At 37.6% G+C, this 26,138-nt stretch overlaps 1 long non-coding RNA gene across 1 annotated transcript; it reads left to right on the forward strand.

Moving 5' to 3' along the window:
* Positions 1-8,007: 8,007 nt before the first annotated feature.
* Positions 8,008-22,945, forward strand: LOC103884026. Its single transcript, XR_646469.4, has 3 exons — positions 8,008-13,639; positions 14,351-14,475; positions 22,729-22,945. It is a non-coding gene; the product is annotated as an uncharacterized LOC103884026 (long non-coding RNA).
* The last annotated feature ends 3,193 nt before the right edge of the window (positions 22,946-26,138 follow it).

The following is a 26,138-nucleotide window of genomic DNA, read 5'->3' on the forward strand; positions in this document are numbered from 1 at the left end:
CTCAGTCTGGCCAGGGTTAGAGATGAAGCCAAAGCAAGGAAAAGAAGGCAGGTGACACCACAAGGATGCTATCTAGCCTCCATAGGGTGTTAAATCACACAAATTATTATGGCATCGAAAAGTCTATTGGCTTCATTTGTATTTTTCCCTGTAGCCCTATAGCTGTATATATTTTTGTGTGAGGGTAGGGTTGGAGATAGGGGTGGTGGATTGTAGCGGGGCGGGCACTGGTGAAAGGCACTCAGCTGGATTGTAGCGGGGAGGGCACTGGTGAAAGGCACAGCCAGGTGACATAAAGTTTAGCCACTGGCAAGTAAGAACAGTAGAGCTCATAGCCACATTACTTGCTGAAGACATCTTTAAAATAAATTTAATCCCCATTGACCTGATCCCAAGCTCAGCAGTCAGTGTCATGGGATAAACCCAGATTCTAGCAGTAGACATTTTTGGTAACCAGCCATTAGACAACAGGCAAGTGCTTTACCTTCATTGAACTTCATTTCGTGCACAAAATGTTAAGATAGTTGCATGAAGATAGTAGTATTTAACTTCCAAGGTGGTTGTGAGAATTAAATGAGATAAGGCATATAAAATACCAAGTAGGCAGTAAATTATAAGTGTGAATATCAGATAAAAATTGATCCAAGAATGAGGACAAGAGACATTATAGATGAAAGTGCTAACTACAGTTCTGAAAGAGTTTTACTCCAGAAATACAGTGATGATGTAAATTCAGATACTGCCCCCCGCCCACTTTTTTTGCTTTGTTTTGTTTTGTTTTGAGACAGGGTTGTGCTTTGTCACTCTTGCTGAAGTGCAGTGGCAAAATCATGGATCACTGCAACCTCCATCTCCAGGACTCAAGTGATCCTCTCACCTCAGCCTCCAAAGTGACTGAGACTACAGGTGTGCGCCACCGTGCCCAGCTAATTTTTGTGTTTTTGTAGAGACAGGGGTCTCATCATGTTGCCCAGGCTGATCTCAGACTCCTGAGCTCAAGCGATCTGCCCACCTCCAGACCTCCCAAAGTGCTGGGATTACAGGCATGAGCCACTACACCTGGCCTAGATATCCATTTCTGAAATATTCGGAGTAGCAAGTCAAAAGGGAAAAACTACATAATCGTTTTGATAAATTCTGAAAAATCATTTGATAATATTTTACATTCATTTTTGACTAAAAGTAAACTTTAATAAATTAGAATTTAAAAGATATTTTAATGCAGTTAAAATGTATATACTTGTTGGTAAAACAAAATGCAATTAAAACAGGAATAAAGCAAGAAGGATTGCCATTCCCATATTGTTTAATATTGGTCTTGTAGAGTTATCATTCCAGTGGATGAAATATTAAGAATCAGGTAAAAAGATGCAATAATATATAGAGGATATGGTTTAAATCTGGAAAATCCAAGATAATTGCCCTAAAGAAGAAAACAATCTTATTTGTAAAATACTTTCTTAATCCAAGTATTATGTTAGAAATTGGATATATAGGCTATGAAAGAAAAAGTTTACTTTTAGCTACTAGGAAAGAAAGTTCTTTAGTGGGAAAAATGAAGTCCCACAAAAGATAGAAATTAAGTCCAAATGTGGACACATCTATAATAGTTATTTTTAAAATAATCAAAATCACAAAACAAACATCACAATACATTTAATTCCATTTTTGGAAGGTTGAAATATATTTATAATTAGGATTGTAATAGCATTTTGATGCAATAATAAGATTAGTAAAAACTCTAAGTTAGTAGATAAAAGTAACTGCAAAGGGTACTTGATTGTATCAGATCAGTTCAACTGGCAGAACAGTTTTCTTACTGTAAATCAGTGAAACAAAGCTCAGATGGAAAAGGGTATTTTTTCCTACCCTATCCTTTCAACTATTGCCCTATTCTTCATCCTAAACTTTGAGAAATACTTAATTTTCATTTTAATAATCTTTACTTTCAGTTACAGATCATTTCTTTCTTTCTTAAAGTACACAGTAAATTCTGATTCACTGTGTAAAGTTGGGGCATGCGATTATAATACATGTGTAGTTTGAGATTAGAAATTCATCTTGAAAGAATTATCAGGTAAAGTTAATAGAATTATAATTTATATTGGCTGGGTGCAGTGGTTATGCCTGTAATCCCAGCACTTTGGGAGGCTGAGGTGGGTGAATCCCTTGAGGTCAGGAGTCCAAAACCAGCCTGGCCAATGTGGTGAAACCCCGTTTCTACTGAAAATACAAATAAAATAAAATAAAATAAAATAAAATAGCTGGGCGTGGTGATGGGTGCCTGTAATCTTAGCTACTGAGGAGGCTGAGGCAGGAGAACTACTTGAACCCAAGAGGCGGAGGTTGCAGTGAGCTGAGATTGCACCACTGCTCTCTAGCCTGGGCAACAGAGCAAGACTATGTCTCAGAAAAAAGAAAGATTATAATCTATACCAAAAAGTAGTAGATGTTTTATTCCTACTCAAAAGTTCAGGAGTATGGTCCTAAGAGTGATTTGGGAGTTCTAACCAAATGGGTGTTGATTATTAACTGCTACAGTTACCGGCATAACCATCCTTCTACCAAACTGTTTACTACCCACACACAAAAGTTTAGACTGAAAGATGAAAATCCTCATGAGTAGATGGAAAAATGAGTTGGTTTTCACGATAAGAGAATATGTTCTTATTACATAGTTAAATTACGTGGGAATCAGAACACACAATAGGTTTCATTCTGAATTCTGGATATACTTCTAAAAAGCCAGTTCATGATGGAACACAGACAAAAATATTTACAGTAAAATAAACTTTAGACATGGAAAGAGTAAACCTTCACATTTGTGACTTAAGCAACATAGCACTAGTGAAAACCTGATTCAGTAACCCTTTTTCACATGTCTTGAAATTACGAAGTTTTCTTCAGCTATTTTAAAAAAGAAATAGCTTATTAAATTACTTGCATGAATAGTTTCTGGACTTTCATTTCTGACAATACACAAATTAAGTGTCTTTAAAAACAAACAATCCACATTAAAAAAATCCTAAAAGTGCTCGATAAAACTTTTAAAGACATCTTCTTAAATACTTAACTATTCTGGCAAGAAATAAAGGAAGCAGATTCACGAAGGCCAAAAGGAACACGAAAGTATAAACCCAGAGATCTTTTACAGCACTAAGTTGGACAGCTGCCAAGTGGGACATCTGCCAGGTCATGGTACCCAAAGTTTTCTTTCAATGAACCAAGTGAATAAAATATAGATGATAAAGACTATAGACTGATCAGGTGGGAAGTTGAATTAAACATGGCCTCACGATGCCAGCACCTTCAAAAGGCAACATCTTTAGCAAAGAATTAACTAGAAAAAATATGATATCAAAAGAAAAACTAAAAAAATTGGCTGTGAATATAGGGGGGGAAAAAGCCTGAAAATTTTGTAACCACAAGCAAGGCATTTACTCGAGTTCTGAGCCAGAATTCATTCTATTTGTGTGGCCCAAAAACCCCAAGATGAAAAGTTAGTTTAAATTGATCCTGGGTTGCTAGTGCCTTTAGCCACCTGGCAGAAACAAACATTTATCTCCTGTGGGGGATACATATCAAATCAGGGCCACAAAAATTACCCCTGTAAAGTGCTACTAACAAGGTCTCAATTCAAAAGTATAAAATACACAAAGACTACAGGCTTACTTATTATAAAATAAATATACTTAATGCATTTTTAAAAGGTAGGGAACTTATCACAAAGGAATACCAGACAATCCCAAATGTTCAGGAATTTTTTTTGGTGGGGGAGAAAAATAGAATCTCTGTAAATAAAAACTAAAATAATTAATAGAATTCAGTAGATAGGTTGAATGAAAGATTTGACACAGCTGAAGAGAGATGTAGTAAATTGGAAGATGAATAAGAAATTATTGTTTGTAGAACAGAGATACATACAGGAAATATTAAAAGTCAGTTAAGAGACAAGCAAGGTGGAGGAAGCATGTGAAACATATATCTGTTCGGAACTGCAGAATGCAAGATGAGAAAATGTGAAAAAGGCAATACCTAAAGAGGTAGTACTCAGGGACTTTCCATAATTAGTGAAATATATTCAGACTGAGACAATTCAATGAATCCCAAGCACGATGTATATTTTTAAAAATTCACTCTTGGACAATCCCAAGCATGATATATATTTTTAAAAGTCCACTCTTGGACAAATTGTAGTAAAATAATAGAACTTCAAGATAAAAAGAACTCACACCAGTTAGAATGGTGATCATCAAAAAGTCAGGAAACAACAGATGCTGGAGATGATGTGGAGAAATAGGAATGCTTTTACACTGTTGGTGGGAGTGTAAATTAGTTCAACCATTGTGAAAGACAGTGTGGTGATTCCTCAAGGATCTAGAACTAGAAATACCATTGACCTAGCAATCCCATTACTGGGGATATACCCAAAGGATTATAAATCGTTCTACTATAAAGACACATGCACACGTATGTTTATTGTGGCACTATTCACAATAGCGAAGACTTAGAACCAACCCAAATGCCCATCAATGATAGACTGGATAAAGAAAATGTGGCACATATACACCATGGAATACTATGCAACCATAAAAAAGGATGAGTTCATGTCCGTTGCAGGGACATGGATGAAGCTGGAAACCATCATCCTCAGCAAACTAACACAAGAACAGAAAACCGAACACTGCATGTTCTCACTCATAAGTGGGAGCTGAACAATGAGAACACATGGACACAGGGAGGGGAACATCACATACTGGGACCTGTTGGGGAGTGGGGGGCTAGGGGAGGGATAACATTAGAGAAATACCCAATGTAGATGACAGGTTGATGGGTGCAGCAAACCACCATGGCATGTGTATCCTAACCTGCATGTTCTGCACATGTACCGCAGAACTTAAAGTATAATAATAATTTTAAAAAGAACTGATAGGAAAAAGAGATTACCTATGAAGAAATGAACACTAGGCTGGTCTCTCAATAGAAAGAACAACATCTAGAAGACAGCATGGTAATATCTTTAAAGTCCTGAGGATTACCTGCAAATCTGGAATTGTATGAAAGAGCCTATAAAAATATCTTACACAGAAACGAAGGAATTTTACTACCACCAACATACTCTAGAGGAACATCCAAGGGACAAACTTTAAGAACAAAAATGTTTCAAAATGAAAAGCCTGCAGTACAAATAGAAATGATGGGAAAATAAAATGATAAACAGGAGGGTCATCAATACAGAATTTGACTCTATAAAATGATAATTGCCTAATATATGAGGTTAAAAAACCAGAACTAAAATGAGACAAGTATAACATGTAAGTGAGGGAGAAGGGTGTTTACAATGCATTCTGATTTTCAAGAATTGCATGTGAAGAGTAAAGAAATGGATTAAATGTGGATTTTCTTAAGGTACTTTGGCAAACACTAACAGAATAGAAACAGAGCATAGAACTTCTAAATTGCTAGACAGATAATACATACAAACATACATGCATAGTATGCAAATCAGTGAGTTGGAGAAGACAACCAATAAGTCAATTTAGGAACTAAAAAAAATTTTAACATGCTGCACAGATTGAAAAGATAAGAGACTGTTATGCCAAGAAGTTTGAAAACATAAATGAATTAAACAAATTTCCAGGAAAATGTAACTAGCCAAAACTAACTACCAAAAGAAAAGAACATCTGAAGAGTCCTATTATATTAGAATATTGACCAGTGATTTAAAATATTACCACAAAGAAAACAAAACAGAGTAATTTTAATCTTGAGTTCTATAAAATATGCAAATATTCAAGGAAGAGTTAATCTCTATTTTCACTGATACCCCAGAGTCCCCCAGAATGAAAGAACACTCCCTAACTTGTTTTGTAAGAAATTACCTTGATTCAAATAATCAGAGAAGTATGAGAAATTGGAATTTTAACTCAGGAATATGGGAAAAAAATTAAAACAATATCATATGAAATTAACAATGATTCTATATTATGACTAATTGTATTTATCTCAAGAAAGCAAAATTAATACATTAGAAAATGACTTAATGTAGTTTACTACTTTAACGGATTAAAAGAAAAACATCATATACTTCCCTCTTATTTAGAAACATTCAACAAAATTCAATAGTTATTCATGCTTTAAAGCAAAAGATAAAACAAACCAAAATCCCTCAGCAAACTTTCTCAAACTGATAAATATCCTATCTGAAACTATTCTATAATAAGTAGTATTAATAGTAAATTGTTAAACATTTTCTTTAATGGCAGGAACAAGAATGCCTGCTATGATCAATTTTATTCAGCATTGTACATTGTAAGATTTGACCAATATAAGGTAAGAAAATAAATAAAATATCAAAGATTGGAAAATAAGTAATAAACTCTTACTATTCCCATATAATATGATCATCTACATAGAAAACCCTAAATAATTTAAGATATATTAGCATAATTAATAATTGTAATGCTATTTTGCTGATGTAAGATCAGTAATTAAATTCAATTTCATTTCTATATACCAACAACAAAGCACGAAATAAATGTTTTGATATTTTCAATTTATTTGCTTAAATTGACATGAAATAACTGTACATATTTAAAGGATACATAGTGATATTTTGGTACATATCATGTATAATGATCAAATGAGGGTAATTTGCATGTCTATCATCTCAAACATTTATTATTTCTTTGTAATGGGAACATTCAATATTTTCCTTCTGGCTTTTCAAAAATAATATATACCTATAGTCATCCTACAATGGTATTAAACACTAAAACTTATTTCTCCTATCTAGCTGCAATTTGACCTGGTTAGTACTTGAATAGGAGAAAAAAAATTTTAAAGAAGACATTATTGTCAATAATATATAGTTACCTAGGAATAAATCTAACAAAATATATACAAGACTATTATTGAGAAAATTATAAGCTTTAATACAAGACAGTATTTAAAAAGTTAACAGAGGGACAAAGCATATTTATGGGTAGGAACACTCAATATTAGGAAGATACCAATTCTCCCCAAATAATCAAGATAATTAACTTAAACTTGATTAAAATTCCAAGTTGGTTTTAAAAAGTATATATGGAAAAGCAAAATGGCAAATACAGTCAAGACAGTACTTAAGAAGAACTAACAGTTATCATGACTTATAATAAAGCAACTGTAATTTTAGAAGTATGATACAGTGTAAGGATAAACAAACCAACCAATGGCACAGAACAGAGACTTCAATGGACCAACTCACGCATATATGGGAACTACATATGTAACAAAGATTGAATAACAGATCACTGGGGAAGGCATTCAATAAATGAAACAAGTCCAGTTGGTTATTCATATGACAGTAAAAACTAAGTAAACTCCCTAACTTATGCCATAATAAATTCTAGATGGATTCTGAACACATGTAAATGATAAACCTTCAAGACTTTTAGAAGACAGTATTAGTGGGTCAAGCATGGTGGCTAACACTTGTAATCCCAGCACTTTGGGAGACTAAAGCAGATGAATCGTGTGAGCCCAGGAGTTCAAGTGAGACCAGCCTGGCTGACATGGTAATCCCATCTCTACAAAAAAACACAAAAACTAGCTGGGTACAGTGGTGTACTCCTGTAATCCCAGCTACTCAGGAGACTGAATCAGAAGGATCACTTGAGCCTGGGAGGTAGAGGTTGCAGTGAGCCAAGATCACACTATTGCATTCCAGCCTGGATGACAGAGGAAGACCCTGTTTCAAAAAAAGAAAAAAGAGAAAAAGAAGAAGAAGGAGAAGAAGGAAAAGAAGAAGAAAGAAGAGGAGAAGGAAAAGGGGGGAGGGGTGAGGATGAGGTGAAGGAGATGGATGAGGTGAAGGAGAAGAAGAGGAGGAAGAAGAAGGAAGAAATAAGAAGAGGAAGAAGAAGAAGAGGAAGAAGAAGAAGAGGAAGAAGAAGAAGAAGAAGAAGAAAACGAAGAAGAAGAAGAAAGGGGGAAGAAAGAAGAAAGAGGAGGAGGAGGAGGAAGGAGGAAGGAGGAAGGAAGAAGGAAGAAGGAAGAAAGAAGAAAGAAGACGGTATTAGTGAATATCTTTGCACCTTTGACAAAGGAAAGAATTTCTTAAATATGACGTATAGAACACAGACTAAAAAGTAAAATATTTATAATTTCAACAATATTGAAACTGTTGAATTTTGATTTTATGATCAAAAACAGCAAACAGAAAGTGAAAATACAAACTACAAAATGGTTGACAGTATCTGCAATATCTCTGTTTGCCAAAGGATTAGTACTCAAAATACATAATTTCTACAAATTGACCTTTAAAGAGGCAAATAGGCAAGTAGAGAAAAGAGGAAAGATTGGAATAGCCACTTCATAGAAGAAAGTCCCAGAAGATCAAACAACAATGGAAAAGATGCTCACTTCATTAGCAATCCAGAACTCCAGTTGAGGTATCATTTTATATCCAGAATGGTAAACATTTTAAAACATCTGACAATATCAATGGTTAGTGAGAATGTGATGCCATGACAACTTTTATAGACTGCAAGGGACAGAATAAATGCATCACTTTGGAAAATAGTTTTGGGACATTTTCTAGTTCAAAATGTGCATATTCTGGGAGCATCTCCATTCCTAGATAAATGTTTTCACATTACATAGGAATCACGTACACAAATTTTTTTTGTAAGAGACAGAGTCTTGCTCTGTTGCCCAGGTTGGAGTGCACTGGTGCTAGAACGCCTCACTGCAAACTCGAAGTTTTAGGCTCAAGTAATCCTCCCACCTCAACCTCTTGAGTAGCTTGGACTACAAGCACTTGCCACCATGGCTGGCTAAGGTTGAAATTTTTTGTTGTAGAGACGGGGTCCAGTTATGTTGCCTAGGCGGACTTGAATTCTTGGCTTCAAGTGATCCTCCTGCCTTGGCCCCCTGAAGTGCTAGGATTGCAGGCGTGAGCTGCTGCATCCAGTCTACGTACATAAAATCCTTGGTTATAGTTATGAAAATCTGAATATTACTCAAATTCTTTCAAAAAGAAAACAGGGTAAATATATAAAACACTAAGCAATATTTTTAGAGGGTGTATACATATGTGGTAAAACTGTTACGGGATCCTTGGGCTGTCGCTTCACTAGTCAGAAACCTCTGTGGTCAGTGGTGCCTTTGCCTGAGTTTTGCTCAGGCCCCCTGGGCCATCTTGGCCTAGCAGGTTGCACTTGGCTTACACTATTGGCCTGGATCCCATGCCTGTCAAGGGTAAGCAGAGCAGTGAGCAGTGTGTGAGTGAGAAAGCATGGGGTCTGGCCACTGCACACAGCCAGGCACACTGGCTGTGATGGGGCAGGTGCCAGCTCTCTGTAAGGCTACAGCTGGACCAGGCATACCGCAAGCAGCTTCCATGGCTGGCACTGGGGAACACAGTGGCACCTGGAAGCTTGAAGATGCCAGAAACCTCAGAGCCCCAAAGAGGTGTCACAGCGCCAGCTCAGGGAGCTCCTAGGTTTGGGCTCCCTGAACAGTTGCAGCTCTTCTCTCCTTCTTTCTTCTCTTCTTCTTGTCACCTGCAATGTGGCAAGCAAGGGGCGTGTTTCAGCCCTGTTTGTGTTACAGTTCTTTTAGCACTGTCATTCAGCAGATCCCAAGCTCTTGTCCTGTGTCCAGGAAGAATGAGGTTTGCGAACAAGTGGAGGGTGAGCAAGGCAAAGAGTTTTATTGAGTGACAGAATGGCTCAGTGGAGACCTGCATTGGGTAGCTCCTCTCCACAGGCAGGGTATCCCCACTAGGTCAGCACTCAGTAGAGAGGAGACCCAGGAGTGAGTAGTTCTCTGCAGGTAGGCCATTCTGTTGGGTGTTCAGCTCTTAGCAGATAGGAGACCCTGGAGTAGGTAGCTCCTCACTGCAACTGGCAATCCCGATGTCTGCTCAGCTCTTAGCAGAGAGGAGACCCTGGAGTGGGTAGCTGCAATCTGTGGCTGGTCATCTCATCCTCTCTTCAAGTCTGGCTGAGGTTTTTATGGGCTTCTGTCAGGAGGAAACGTGCCGATTGGTCCATAGGCAGCCATGGGTGGGCCTGGAAAAAGCACCATAAGTTCTCACTCTGGTCTGTGGGGCTGGCAGCCCAGACTCCAGGTTTCAGGCCCTCCCCAATTTGAAGGTGGGGCTTCACTGGGACCCATCCCTTTCCTGTCTGCCTCTTGCCAACATTCATGGCACCTAGGCTGTTGGTGTGGAGGAGGGGTGCCTGCAGGCCAGCACTAAACCACCCCTGCCCCAATTTGGCCTTCCTCCTGTGCGTGTCAGTGCCCAAAGCACAGAGGGGATCGAGGTCACAGAGGGCTGGAGTGTCAGTGCTGCCCCAAATGTGCACACACTCAGCCGGGTTGTGGCAGTGCCCAGGATTGGCTGCAACTTTGCTCTGAGATCGGAGCAGGTCCCAGGAGCAGGGAGAAGCCAGCCAATGGGAGCAAGCAGTTCTGAGCTGTGACTGGGCAGCCCCAGCTGTACCCAGGGAGGGCAAGACTCCCATCCTGCCAACTTGGAAGGGGGCGGGGCTTCCACAACTCTGCTTAGTTCTCACCAGCTCCATGTGGTGTTCAGCCCCAGCTGTGCCTCCTCCACTGCAGCTGGTATCATGTGAGTGGCTGCTCCAGATGGGCCACTGCTGCCATCAAAACTACAAAGAAATACAAGAGAATGATGATTCTAAAATTCAGAAGAATATCAATAAATCTTTCAGAGATGCGTGTAGGACTTCAAAGTATTAGTAATATTCTACTTCAAAAGTAGAGTGGCGTATTTTAACAGGCCTGTATGCTTTATATATACTTTTTGAGGGTATAAATTTTTAAAATTGATATATTTTTTGCAAAAAATTCTGAGTATTTGTTGGGTTTCGCAAAGAGTAATAATTTATTTTCTCCAAAAGCAATGGTGATTTTGCTGCTAACTTTAGAGGATGTGGAAAGAAGGCTAAGGAAATACTCTCAAAAACAGTATACTTGACATTGAAAGTGGAGACAATCTTATTCTATGTATGTTTGTAATTCCAAAGGATTTGTACTCACCATCTTTTGTAAAAGTTTTACTGGGTACAGTATATTTCCCTACTCTTTAAAAAATCTAATGAAACTATAGATTTTATTGTGTATACAGTATAGAGATTTGAAAGAGGCCACTACAGTATCCCAATGATGAATATTGTTTGGTTATGTATATAGAGTCTCCAATCAGGTATTATATCCTGCCTTGAGACACATGCTGGGATTGTCCCACTCATAGGCTAAGTGTTGATTTTGTATTTCTACAGGTATTTCTTGTGCTAAAATTCTATAGGTAGAATGTAAAAACTGTTTTGTTGTAGTGAAATGTGTCTACCATTGTTACTCTGATATTTGGATGAAAAGATTTTGTTGTGTGTGTTTTTTTTTTAAACAATAATAATGTCATGAAGTAATTATTTTTCACTTACACACAATGGAATGTAAGTACAACTTTATGGTTTAATTAGGCAGATAGAAAGCTGATAGTTTTTATTCAAGCTTAAACAAGGACTCTTGCTCAATACATTAAGCTAGTTTTGTTGTTAACATAGGGAAACAAAGAAGGAGAATGTGCCTGGTGCTTAGGATGTCTGATAAACCAAAACACATCTAGCAAAAATTCTCAGTTTGAGGATTTAAAAATTATTAGTTCCTACTGAAGTAGGAATAAACTCTTTACACTGACATCCTGTTAGTGTCTTTAAAAACAAAATGCCTTGTGATAAGTAATCAGATACATCATTATACACCTGTTAGAACAAAAAGTACTGTATGCTGACTGTCATAAAGAGTAGGAAGTAGGGACTGGATGCTTCAAGAGATTGGGCAATAATAAAAAGGCATCCTTTCAGCTCAGAAGACAGTAGCTGATTTTATTCCAGACAATGCTGGGAGATGCTGGAACTCATTCCTACCTGATGACTAACAAGGGCCTTATACAGGCCATCAGATGGTATCAGTATCAGTTCAGAATCTGATGGAAAGCTGTCCGCACAGTCAAAGTTAGTATGAAGTATCATGATACGTTGTAAGCAACCTCAGCTTGGAATATTTTTTTCATCTCCAAAACTAGAAATTAAGCCTGATCTTAATTTGTTGTAGTTGAAAGAAAAACACGTTATAGATTTTGTCTCTTTCTATTCAGGATTGCCAGAGCTACCAAATAAAAATAAAAGAAGCTTAATTAAATTGTGATTTCAGATAAACTGTGAATATGTTTTTATTATACCTGTGTCTCATGTAATATGTAAGACACACTTATCCTTAAAAAAATGTTTATTTTTATTTTAGCTTCCTGTGTTTTAGGTAACAACTCTTTCCCCACATGCTCCCTAGTCAAGTTCCAAGGTTTTTGTGGTAGTTTCTCTATGGTGATTTTTAAAAAGCAATATGGACTGATAACCCTGAATTCAGCTTGGACCTGAGACTAATTCTGAACATCCGGAAGAGTTAGATGATGTAGGTTTATTTGTTACAGTTCTTGGACTATTCATGCCAAGAGAAAATAAAGTCTCTAGGTTAGCCAACATGGGTGGTGAATCTTTGGATCTTTGCCAGGTGGTGCTTCATTGATTCTTCCTGGCTTGATTTGCATAGGAATAAAGGATTCAGTAAGAATGGTGAAATGCAACAGCCTTTGTAAGATACTTAGAGTTTGTTTTGCACAATGTGACTAAAAGCAACTGGTCTTTCTGAAACAGTCTTTTTTCTAAAGAAAGCCAATATCAAGAGGAAAATGGCAAGTGTTTAAAATATAGATTGAACAATCATGTCCTGTTAGAATTTTGTGTCACTTCAAATCACTCCTAACAAATAATATAATTTAAATAAGTGTTATTTAAATTGCCTTATATCTCAAAATGGCAATAAACAATACTTTCTACAATCAGTCTACCCATAAGTATTGACATGTGTTAAAAGTCTCAAAGGAAAAGAAGAAAATGTGTAACACATTGTGCTGGTCCTTTCCATACACATTATATTAACGTTATAATGGAGTTATAACTCTTTGGTAGAAGCATGGTAGAGCTATTCAAATGCATTGAAGATAGTCAGAGGCAGTATAATGGACTGGAAGGAATGTGGACTTTGTAATTAGACCATTACACGGCACTTATTTTTGAATTCACTTGGGAGATGGCCTCATTCTTTCACATGATTGCATTTTTCTCTTACCCTCCTAAGCATGCCTTGAAATACATCTCTCCAATTTCTTCCCCCAGTGTGTGCGATAGAACCCAAGCAACCCATGGTATTGCCTTCATAGCGTAAGCTCTCTGCCCACTTTAGGCACTCCCAGAAAATTTTTTAGCCTCTACTAAAAAAGCCCGAAGGCATTTGGAGAGTTGGTGTGCCCTGGAGTTCAGTCTAAGAAACTGTGGCCAACAGAACTCATGGTGGCTACCCTGGGAAGTAGAACTTTGCAAGTTGGCATGAAGGTGGGCCTCTACAGGCATCTTTACTACAGAAAAGATGATGCTAACTGGAAATAAACTCAGCAAGCCTGCATCATTTATTTTATCCCACATCGAGAACAGTGAATGACATTAAGGACTGTTTGGAGATCAGAGCCCAAGAAAGAATAGAGTCACACCAGCACCAGGAAGGAGAGGTGGGAGTCTGTCAACCTACAAGTGCTTAGCCCTTCAAAAAACAATTTTTTGGGCTTAATTCTAGCTAATAGCCATTTTCTGATGACAACAATTTTGCCTAAGGCTGGCTTTCCTCAAAATGGTACTTTCTGAAGTCTGATGAGGCTCATAATGAAGGGTAGCTGTAGTGGTTAATTGTATGTTCAACTTGACTGGGTCACAGAGTGCTCAGAGTAACTATTACTGCGGGTGTGTTTCTGAGGGTGTTTCTAGATAACAGTAGCCTTTGAATTGGTGGAGTCAGTAGACCACCCTCCTCAGTTTGGGTGGGCATTATCTAATCCACCGAGGGCCTGAGTAGAACAAAAGGTGTAGAGGCCGGGCGCGGTGGCTCAAGCCTGTAATCCCAGCACTTTGGGAGGCCGAGACGGGCGGATCACGAGGTCGGGAGATCGAGACCATCCTGGCTAACACGGTGAAACCCCGTCTCTACTAAAAAAATACAAAAAACTAGCCGGGCAAGGTGGTGGGCACCTGTAGTCCCAGCTACTCGGGAGGCTGAGGCAGGAGAATGGCGTGAACCCGGGAGGCGGAGCTTGCAGTGAGCAGAGACCCGCCCACCGCACCCCACCCGGGGGGGCGAAAGGGGGAGACCCCGTCACAAAAAAAAAAAAAAAAAAAGGTGTAGAAATGAGAAATGAGGAATTTACTCATTTTTTCCTGTCTCACAGCTGAGTAGGAGCCGCTCATCTCATCTTTCCCTGCCTTTTGAACTCAGAATGAATTATACCACTGCTTCTTTGGGGTTCCATCTTGCAGAAGGCAGATTTTGGGATTTCTCAGCCTCCATAATTGTGTGAGTCAATTTTTCATAATATCTCTCTCAATATATATATTTCTCTCCATATGCATGCATGCATGTCTCTCTCTGTGTGTGTGTGTGTCCTATTGGTTTTGTTTCTCAGGAGAACCCTAATACAATACTCATAATGTAACTCAGCCTGGTGAGTGAAGAAAAACTCCCTCTTTAAGACAATTCTGTGGATTCAGAGCAAACATACCATGCCCCATTTACACTGACTACTCCTCTTTTCTCTTTTAAATTCTTCTTTAGCTGGGCATGCTAAATAGAACCCCTTCCCACAATGAAAAGATAGCTGCTGAATTTTCCTATAAGAAACTCAACCCAGTCATTACTCCTTAGCACTTATTTATTAAAAACAGAAACGACGACATTCATCCTTATACATTGGAATGCCCAGTTGGGCATTTCTAGAAGAGAGACTGATTTATAAGTTAAAGCCAGTTCTTTTATGAATAAAGGGACAAAATAAAGCGTAGGCAATTATATGAACAGGAATATCAATGTTGTTGATTCATTTTATATCACCACTTGTAATACTGTTATTAAATTTGCCTAAGACCAAATCTTTCTTGCAGGGTTTCTGACCTAATTGAAAGGTCACTCATTGTAGCACTTGCCATCCTCCTTAGGAGTTCTACATTTATTGACTTCACTCAAATCAGTTAAGAGTGATGCTCTGGCATGTGGTCACTGGCATGTCTTTACATCTCATCACAGCCTTGCCATTGACGTATGCCACTCTTCATGCCTGACTTCCTCCTTCATGCCATCACACCCATTATAGGCTATCCTAGTGGTTCTAAACATGACTGTACAATCAAAATCTCTGATGCTGGGGCTCAGGAATCTACAATACTGAAAAGTTTGCTGCCCGGGATATTCTAGTGCAGCTAGTACACTGACAATTATCTACAGACTTTATACGATTAGCCTGGGCTAATCCCCTTTGAAAAATTTTCCCAACTCATTGTCAGATTCTCCAATACTACCAAAATTCTTATTTTAACTTTTCACAGCTCCAGGACCTAACCTGCTACTATCTGCTTTCCTACATTTTATCCATGCCCTTGGACCTTCCTCACTGAGTTTAGCAGTGCCAGGTTCTAACTTCCAGTGGCCTGTTACCTGGCATCTTAAGCATTGATCCTACTTTATAAACCCACATGGCCCTTGAAATCCTTCCTTCCCAATTCCCAGGCTTCTACAGTTGTCCCTTTCCTCTAAAATCATCAATGTCTACTTTTTCTCTGGCATACTACACGCTGAAACTCAGCACACCTGTGACTGCATGTCAATGTCTTAAAGCAAATCTCATCCTATTTACGGAATAGCATTTCCCCTTCACCTGCCATTATGCACTCTCTGTTCTGAGAGCTGGCAGGCTTCCTGAGGGCAGGGACAATGTTGCAGGCATCTCTGAATCCAGTAACACACACTTCTTCACACATGAAATGTGTTCAGGGGCCAAGTGTTGAATAATTTATTTCACCCTGCTCTCCTTATTTGAAATTCCCCCTCTACGCATGTTCGCTCATCTACTTGACCTATCATTTAAAACATAGCAAAGGCTTATTCCTGATGACTCACAAGTACTGACTATTCCCATCATTAAACTCTTTCAAGCCTAAACTTTATGAAACAATTTAATATTCATCTATTCACTATCAAATTTTATCCCATATTTTATACAATCTTAAATATACATCTAGATTTCTATTTCTTTAAGGAAAAACTGCATCTACAACTTTGTGAAAACACTCACAGCATGCATCACAAATGAAGCATTCAATAACAGTTTGAAGGCTGGTCACAGCCTGTAAACGGTTATGAAGGACTCATGCCTGTAATCCCAGCACTTTGGGAGACCGAGGTGGGCAGATCACCTGAAGTCAGGAGACCATCCTGATCAATATGGTGAAACTCTATCTCCACTAAAAATACAAAACTTAGCCAGGCATGGTGGTGGGTGCCTGTAGTCCCAGCTACTCAGGGAATTGCTTGAACCCAGAAGGCAGAGGTTGCAGCGAACCAAGATCGCACCAGTGCACTCCAGCCTGGGTGACAGAAAGAGACTCTGTCGAAAAAAAAAAGAAAGAAAGAAAGAAAGAACAAGTGAAAAGAAAGAAAGTCTGCAACGTAGACTTTCAGGAGAGCTGGGCTAGGAGCTGTGCTAGACCTGCTTCTTCTATAAACTAGACATGGAATCCTGGAGAAGTCATTGACCTTATTTCAGCCTTGGTTTCCTTATCTGTGAAAAATAAAAGTTCAGTCATATGATTTCTAGTGGTGCAGCCAGTTCTGATGTTCATCATCTGGGGACATTCCAGCTGCCTTAGGAAACTGCTGGAGTTGTATATTTGTTCCACCTGTTTCCTCTGCCTGGGCCACTGCTCTTCCAGACACCCACTTGGCTTGCTCTCTCACTTCCTTCAAATCTCTGCTCACTTTTCACCTTCTCAATGAGGTTCATCCCGCCTACCCTATTGAAGAATTCAATCCACACTTCTCCCTCACCCTCTACCCTGCCACAGCATACTCAATCCTTTTCTTTTGGCATATGTGTAATTTTGTTATTTATTATACTTTTGTTTGTTTGTTTGGTGTTTTAGAGATAGGGCCTTGGTCTGTCTTGCAAGCTGGAGTACAATGATGTGATTATAGCTCACTGCAACCTCGAAATCCTGGGTTAAAGGGATCCTCTTGCCTCAGCCTCCCAAGTAACTGGGCTTACAACTGTGGACCACCAAGCCCAGTTATTTTTGTAATATTTATTTATTTATTTATTTATCTATTTTGTCGACATGAGGGTCTCACTGTGTTTCCCAGGCTGGCCTCAAACTCCTGGCTTCAAATGATCCTCCTGCCTTGGCCTTATTCTGTTTTATCAAGTCTCTCCCCAGTAGAATGTAGCTCTCAAAGGCCATAGAACTTAGGCTGTTGTGCTCCCTGGTGTACCAGGAGCACATTGAACAGTGCCTGGCAGTTGATGCTCAACAAATATTTGCAGAATGAATGGATCCATTTATAATGGGAACAACCTTTTATAAACTAGATTTTTAGAATCCAAACTCTCTGTAACCTAAAACCATAAACATCATTTTGACTTTGCCTAGTAAAACTGACTAAAAACCAGAAGGTCTAAGGCAGAGGTAGGGATGTGATTCTAATAATAATAGATATCACATTGCTGAATTACTTCTTAAAAATGGGTTAGAATGAATTATTCTAAATGTGTCCTCGACAAGCTTTATATATAGTGAAACTGTAGCTCTTTGGAATCCTGGGGAAATGATACATTTTGGTTATAAATTTTAACCACTGATGTTGAAATGTGGTACCACATATTCATAAACACAATAGTACTGAATATTAATGATTTTTCTTTGATGAATACATATTTTATTACTCAGTGTTCTAAATTGCAAATAAGTCTCTTGCTGTAACTGTAAAAGAACATAAAGAAAATGTAGAAATGTAAGATAAATTTATTTTGCTCAAGTACATACCCTTAAATTGATAATATTGCAGCATTCTAAAACTCTTCTTGTGATTTGCTAATCATTATGATCTATTTAAAAGCAGTTTTTAAAAAGTGAATTTGATCAATTAAAGATTACAATTTTAATCAAGATTTAGTCAAGACTTTACAGTGGAATAAATTTTATTTTTCTTCCTTTCTATCACTATTCTATATATTTTAAAGCTTTGTCTTCTCTCTGGTCTGTGTCCAATTTTTGGACTGTTTTTAGTTTATTTGCATCTCAGCACCTCGTCATCTTTCCAATATTAAGAAAATTGAAAGACAAAACAATGTCAGGATTGGTTCTCTGGCACTCTAGAGGAAGACTGAAGAAGCCATCTCAGTAGAAGCAGTTGCTCTATTTGAAGAAGATTGAAGATGTAGGGCTCAGGTGGGCATGAAGCAGAACCACTGTGCCTGAGGCCACAGTGATGGACAGAAAGTGGAGCAACAGTGGCCTGCCACCTTGATAAATCAGAAGTTCTGTCCTATGGATGTCATAGGGAAGTGGGATTACTTCCTGGTTCCCCTGGAAATATAGCTTACATTATGATCCTCCAGAAGAATCCACTCTCTACCACTGTTGACCAAGAGGAACCAATCCTGTTGTAATATGGTTATTAAGCGTTCTATGCCCACAACATTTCAAACTTTTGAGTGGCTCCATAGTGACTATGAGGCATTTTAAGGACTAGGAAGACCATTCTTGTGTATTCATTCCCTTGTCTACATTTTCCCATGATTCAGCCATTTTGCATTTAATTTCACTACGACTGAATGTGAGATTTCAGTTCCTTTCCAGGAGCATTGAGTATTGTTAGTTCAAGCGTGACTTTCTAGCTAGCAAGTATGTTTCACACGCTAGAAAGATTCCCTTAGCTACCTCACTCTATCCCTAAAGTGATTCACTTTTTGTTTTAAAAGAATTTCTGATCCCTTTGTGGATGTGAACATTTCCTAATATCTTAGCCCCTGCTGGGACTCTGAGCACTTGTGGAGAATTTGTCAGTATGAAAACAAGTAATCACTGGCATGCTAGTGTAGATCAGGTATAGGTCCATGCCCATTAAGATAGCATGGAGGGAAATAATAATGAGATTTTCAGCATGATCTTACATGCTTACATTTTCAGCATGATCTTACTGTTACAAGATCAGCTTGAGTCTTGGACTTTGGCGAGTTGGCAAGTATTTAAATGTTGGTTTTTAAAATGTTCCTTCTATGGATGGACTTACATTTTTCAGAAAATTTTCCATGAAAATTAATACATTTTCTGCTTTCAGGTTAATTTTTACGTTTTTATGAATAGATGTGAAATAGAATTTAAGATCTGGAAGAGACTATCAATTCAGTCTTGAAATTGATAGAATTGTTCTGTTTCCCTTGAAATCTTTACACATAATTTCAGAATGTTGCCCTCTGCTTAGAATATCTCCACTTCTACTACCACCTCCTGCTTCCACCCCATCCTCCAGCTTATTTCATACTAGGAAAATTCTTCATTCATTATTTTGTTCAGATGTCCCATCTCTGAACTCTTGGCACTGATAATTGTTTCATCTTCATTGCTTCCATTACACTTTGTACAGGTATGTCAGAACTTATCTTGCTATATGTTGCTATCTTGAGGTATTTATCTCATCTGCTAGACCTGAGCTCCATAAGAGTGTCGACTTAGTTATATTTCCATCTATGATATGCATAGACTATGGTAGAAATTTAATAAATATATCTTGAGAGAGCAAGTTAAATTCTCACTGAATTAATTTTAAACACAACTTTACTTGGGTATAAAATCTCTTATAACTAGATTTATAACTTACTTGTATACCTGAAGAGCTAAAATTTTTCCACCACTTTCAGGTATTATATTTTAATGTAATAATACACCAGAGTGCATATAAAATTAATACAAGGTACTTAAAATGAGAAAAAAGTGCAGAAATAAGAAAATAGCTTTTTGTTCAATGATTCTTGGTTGTATTTATGTTCTAAATTTCTTATAACTCAAACTCAAACTAAGTAAATGCAAAGATAATGTACATTTGGAGTTTTACGGTATATAAAATGTAGTGTTGTATGAACTTAGTATGTGACACATAATATATAATGTATAACTGTTCTGAATCTGTGAAAAATTACATTAATAAGGTTAGTTTTTAAAAATAGCTGGCTGGCTGGCCATGGTGGCTCACGTCTGTAATCCCAGCACTTTGGGAGGCTGAGGCGAGCAGATCACCAGGTCAGGAGATCAAGACCATCCTGGCCAACATGGTGAAACCCTGTCTCTACTAAAATACAAAAAATTAGCCAGGCATGGTGGCATGCACCTGTAATCCCAGTTATTCGGGAGGCTGAGGCAGGGGAATTGCTTGAACCCAGGAGGTGGAGGTTGCAGTGAGCCGAGATAGTACCACTGCACTCCAGCCTGGCGACAGAGCAAGACCCCATCTAAAAAGAAAAAAAAGAAAAAAAAATAGCTGGCTATAAAACTGTCTTTGATGTCCTTGTGAAAATTCCCAAAGACTCTCTCTCTCTCTCCATATATATATGTGTGTGTGTGTGTGTGTGTGTGTGTATATATATGTGCCAGACATCTTTGCCAGAATGATTCCCCAAGTAAATTTATCATTGAAGACGTCAAGGTCATGATTGAAGACAATGACCATAGTAAAATAAGATTAACTGGCAAGATTATATATTGTAGTTCTGTTTAGTCTTCAATTTTTGAGGCTGATAGTTTAACAAATGCTTTCACCTTCATGATAATTAGCCAATGTAACTGTATTGAAGTTTGTATTTCTTAGATTTGTTGGATATATTTTTCAATTCTACATTTTACTTCTCATAAATCACATTCTCTGTCTCTTAAATTCTCTCATATTTTTCCTATTCATGGAAACTTACATAAATGTATAAAACTTACTGTAACTAATTGAATCTGGAATGTAAAACTTTCTTATTTATTATTCTGCTGGCAAGCTAAAGATTTTAGGTCCCTAATGGACCAAAGGGCACATGTCCAGCTATCAGATATCAGACATTTCCACAATGCATCAGTGAGATTCTACATTTTCACATTTCTCTTAATAGATTCTTTTCGTCAGTATCAATAGAGAAATTTTACCTTTGTGTTTCATAATTTTAGCATAATATCTGTTCTAAATCTATGAAAAAACTAACATAGATTATAAGTTTGTCTATTCCATATTTATTTTGTCATCATATACATAACTTATAAAATTTAATTACTCTCACGAACAGGCTAGAACAATTTCAAAACTCTTTATAAAAATAAACATATATATAATATGTTCTTTAAGGTATTATTGTGAGGAACATTTCCAATCAACCTATCTGAAATATGAATTGAACCCCAAAATTATTTGGATTGATGTAAATGGATAGATGTTTATGCGGCTTTTTTTTGGTAAGGGCAGCAAACTGTCAATGATGGATGAGGTGATAACTCCATTACTGATGGCTTCAGATGCCCACACAGAGTGCCTGTGGTCTTATCCTGCCCCCGCTGTGTACACATACAGCATTCTGCAAGGAGGCTTATCCGGAGAGACCATTTCCTTTGTTTCTCCTACAGAAGGCAGTCTAATGGCCTCCTGAAACACGATGAGATCTATCTTACACAAGTTGGTTCATGCTCTAGATTAATGTGTCTCTAGCTGTGGCCGCAAAATCCAGTGGACAAGCAAGTTATTGCAAAGAGTCCACAATGCACTTTCCAATAAAGTTAAGCATTATCTTTATGCGGTGTTAGCTTCACATATAATGAATTTATGTTGTGATTAACTAGATACTAATAATTAAAAGCACCTCCGAATTCATTCATGGAGTAGTAGAAACATCTCTGATTACATTATGTGGCAGCACAGGGAATTTTTGACACTTAAAATAGAATATTTGTACAACGAAAGTTTGGGACTCTACGTCTTAAACCATTCTGTTAATTTCATTTAAATACTCAATACATTAATAGGAAAAACCGTGAAATGCTATGACATTAATGCGAAAACTACATATGAATACAACAAGTGCCCCTTTATCTGAGGGGGATACATTCCAAGAGTCTCAGTGGATGCCTGAAGCCTCGGATAGTACCGAACCCTATACATGCTATGTGTTTTCAATCTAATAAGCAAGGGGGTTTCCAAGTGAGTAACTGGCGGATGGATACACTAGACAAAGGAATGGTTCATGTCCTGCTTGGGACGGAGTGGGATGGTGAGAGATTTCATCACACTATTCACAATGGGGCACAATTGAAAACATATGAATTGTTTATTTCTAGACTTTTTCATTTATTATGTTTGGACTGCAGTTGACCATGGGTAACTGAAACTTCAGAGAGGAAAACCACAGATAAGGCAAACGACTACTGTAAATTTTTCATTGAGAAGCTCTTGAAAGAATGCACCTTTCAAAAATAATTGTTGTTTCTATTTGCATATCCCCATGGGAAAAGAAAATGATCAATAGTAGCATCGCATAGTGAGTTTCACTTTGCAAAATCACAGCTTCATATAATCACTTGCTAATTTGACTCAAGATGAGCTCACGACATCACTTGCATAGTATTCCCTAGCAAAAACCATTTGGGTTTCTGGACATGACACATGGCAAGAGTCTTGCAGATGACAGTCCAGCTTCAAGGGAAAACAGATTTGCTTGTACTTTGCTAATGTCCTCTCTATCCCTCTCCATTGCAGGTCAACATGGAACATCAAGATATTGCTTAGGAGAACCCTGTTAACTTTTTGTATTTATCTTCCAACCCCCAGAGCATCAGTGACTTGCTTGCTGTTCCCCTGAAAATTAGCTTGGCAAGTATTGAAGGCTTAGAATGAAATCAATACAATGTGTAAATAGACTGACTAGAAACCTTGCTCATTTTCTGTAATCAACAAGTCATTAATCAACAACAAATACTTATTGAGCACATCTTATCTGACTTGTTAGTTCTGATGAATTCACAATAGCCAAAGGGGCTATCATAGTGCTTTTAAACAGTCTTCCCCTCTGGTAAACCTTCCCCATTGCTCCTGTGTATTTAGTTCACTGTATCACATGCAAAATGAAGGAAAACGACCCTTCCTACTTCCTGTATTTCAGAGAGAAAAGGTTCAGATCCACCTGTCCTGGGAGAGCCTGAACCAAAATAGCAACCTAGCTGATATTTGCACAGTTAACCTGTGTGTGGATATGATCTTTGAGAGACTCATTTATTAATCCAACATGTATTTATTCAGAGCTAGAACATCTGAGGCTCTGTGACACATATAGATTGAGCTGGAGATAAAGACTCAAGAGACAGAGGAAGCATATTAATGAGCTCAGTCACAGTCATGGCATTAGAATGCACTTTACTATTTGCTGATGTGTAGAAATACAGAGAATCAGAATGTTAGAGCTGGGCTCTGAACACTTTCCCTATAGGAGGAAGAAAATGCAAAGTACAAAGAGACTATCTCCTCTCCTTTCTTGGCATTTGAAAATGAGACTCTGTGTGAGAAGCTCTGGGATAGCCTTTTGCTGTTCTGCGGGGCTGCTTTGCATAGATTCATCAACTCTGGGAATAGCCAGTCCTCCAAAGAGAAAGGGGAAATCTGGCTCATTGCATTCTGTCAAGTAAAAGAGGAAAATTCACGTTTGAATCAACTTGAAGGTTAGTAGAGAAAAGAATCACATAAATGCATTCCTTTTCCCCAAGGCTAGGCTACTGTCAGCAGAAGATGATTGAGTTAGCAGAGGCATTTCCCCTTTTTTCTAAAATTTTCAGCATCGTAAATTCCACCCATGCGTACACACTGCCCCTACTTGACACCCCCCTTAAACACACCCTTTACAGACAGCATCTGAGTCTGCCAGCTTTGTAAACCTCCTTATTGAACTAGGCCAGATTTCTCATCACAAACATATACCATGGAGGAAATAGCTGAAATTGGCTTAAATGGTTTAAACTAGCCATCCCATTGTATTGGTGAGAAAGGAAAATGAGAAATGCAAACAAACTAAATAATTATGTCCTGTTTACATCTGTAAAATGGTGTAGAAAACTTTTGCAGACTTTACTTTTTGTTCTACCTCAATATTCTCAAAACAATTGCTCTACTTCCCTTATAGTTAGTGATCTATACAGAGAATCATAGAAGAACACATCTTTCTGAAGGAATGAATGACCACAGTATATATACCAATTATTTCATTATTGTTCATTGGCCCAAGAATTTATACATACTATGCACATTATAGATTTATTTATATTAATTTGTAATACTTAGTGATGATGCCATTGTATGTTTTCATACTTTTAAATTTCATTCGTAACTGGTTGCGGGAAAAAAAAGTCCACTTTTGTGTGGATGAATTTGTAAGAAAGATCCAGGTATCTTATAATTCCTTTCTCTCTTATTGTTCCATTTTAAAACATCCTACTAATTTTCTATCTTCTCTCATTGGCCCAAGTAGCATTAGAACTTTTATTAATCCTTAATGTTTTATCTCATTATTACTTTTTGCTCCATTACTAATACTCACAAATAGGACTTCAGAACATGCAAAAACCATCTGGCATACTCCAGACCATGAGATCTAGGAGACTCATGCTACCTGGAAAAGACTTGATTCATTTAGCATTGCTCATTTAAAATATTTTCTTTGGTTAGTCTAGTGCTTGTTTTAAATACTTGCGTGCTTCACTTTAAGATTTATTACGTCCATTAGCATTGCTTTGTTGAAACTGTAGTATGCATTCTAACAAGTATCTACAATTTATGGTGGTAAGTTCAAAGTTGTGTAATTATTGTTGTAATTTCCAACTCATTCACTTGTCACTTTTTATTTCCAGGCCTTCCCACAAAAATTTCCAAAATTAAAAAGGCTCTTGTCCAACTTGGTCTTTGTTCAAAAGTTAATCATTTTAGCTTTTAGTGAAGCAAAAATCTGCCTTAAAATATGTCATTCTTTTTTTTTTCCTATTTAACTCACAAAGATGGGTCACCAAAGCTCAGAAAATCTGGCAAAGTGAAACACTCAAATGGCTGATTTGCTAAATGTAATTTTTTCCGAATATAATGTTTTTAACTAATATTTTAGAGTTAATGGATAAACGTATAGTAAGCTTTCTTCCAACATGTTTTTGAAATCTCAGTTGAGAAGACCTTGCTAGATTGCACAGAGAAATGAAGCTTAGTCTTATTTCCCTCTCTAATTCATCCATGCTTGTAAATAAAGCCAGTATAGTCAAGAAGTGTTATTTGAGCAGCAACACCATGCACCACATTTGCATAAGTATCCTGTTTTTCTGCTATTGCCTATTTTCACCATTAACCATTTTTCTAGCCAGTACTGTGACAACAGCTGAAGGATCACATTTGCATTTCACAGAGGTGCTCATGTACCAGTCTTTGGGTTCAGTAGGTGCTTTGTCTTAGTTTTTAAAAAGTGTGTCACCTCCCATGTAACTAGGTCATCTCTCATTGATTATAACAAAAAGTTATGATCAACTGACAGAATATGGCATGTATATTTTCAAGAAATATTTGTTTCTTGCCATAGTAAATTACTGGGTTTCAAAAAAAAGTGTTTTTTCCTACAATAGTTGAATCTTCTATTGAAAATTTTCATGAAAGTTGTTTGCCTGTAGGTAATCCTAGTATCTATTTTTTAAACTTTTTACAGGAGTGAAATCCTTCCTCCAAATAAAATATGAACATAAATTCCAATATATAGAAAGACAAAATGAAGTTTCTCCGGTTAAGGTGAGGGTAGTGATTTAGAGCTGCATCAGCTCAGCCCTTCTTTTGCTGTTTAAGATGGTTTCTGAGGCAGCTCCATGCACTCCTAAGGCTCCAAAAAGCAAAGTGCTTCACATTCTCCTAAGGTTTTACTTTTATCTTTTTAGCTATAGATATTATGAGTTAACAGGCATGAGGCATACACAGTTTCACGCAAATTAACGTCAAGTAAGGGAGGCAACATCTGCATTTGTCACTCTGGAGCTAACCCAAATGACAGATCTAAATTCAAATCTCTAACCAGTTGCATCACCTTTTGCAGCTTTAGTTTCTTTCTCTGAAATTCATTATTAATCGCCTACCTTGCACAAATGTTGCTAGGA

The sequence above is a fragment of the Papio anubis genome, chromosome 6 (assembly GCF_008728515.1).
Source record: "Papio anubis isolate 15944 chromosome 6, Panubis1.0, whole genome shotgun sequence".
NCBI lineage: Eukaryota > Metazoa > Chordata > Mammalia > Primates > Cercopithecidae > Papio > Papio anubis.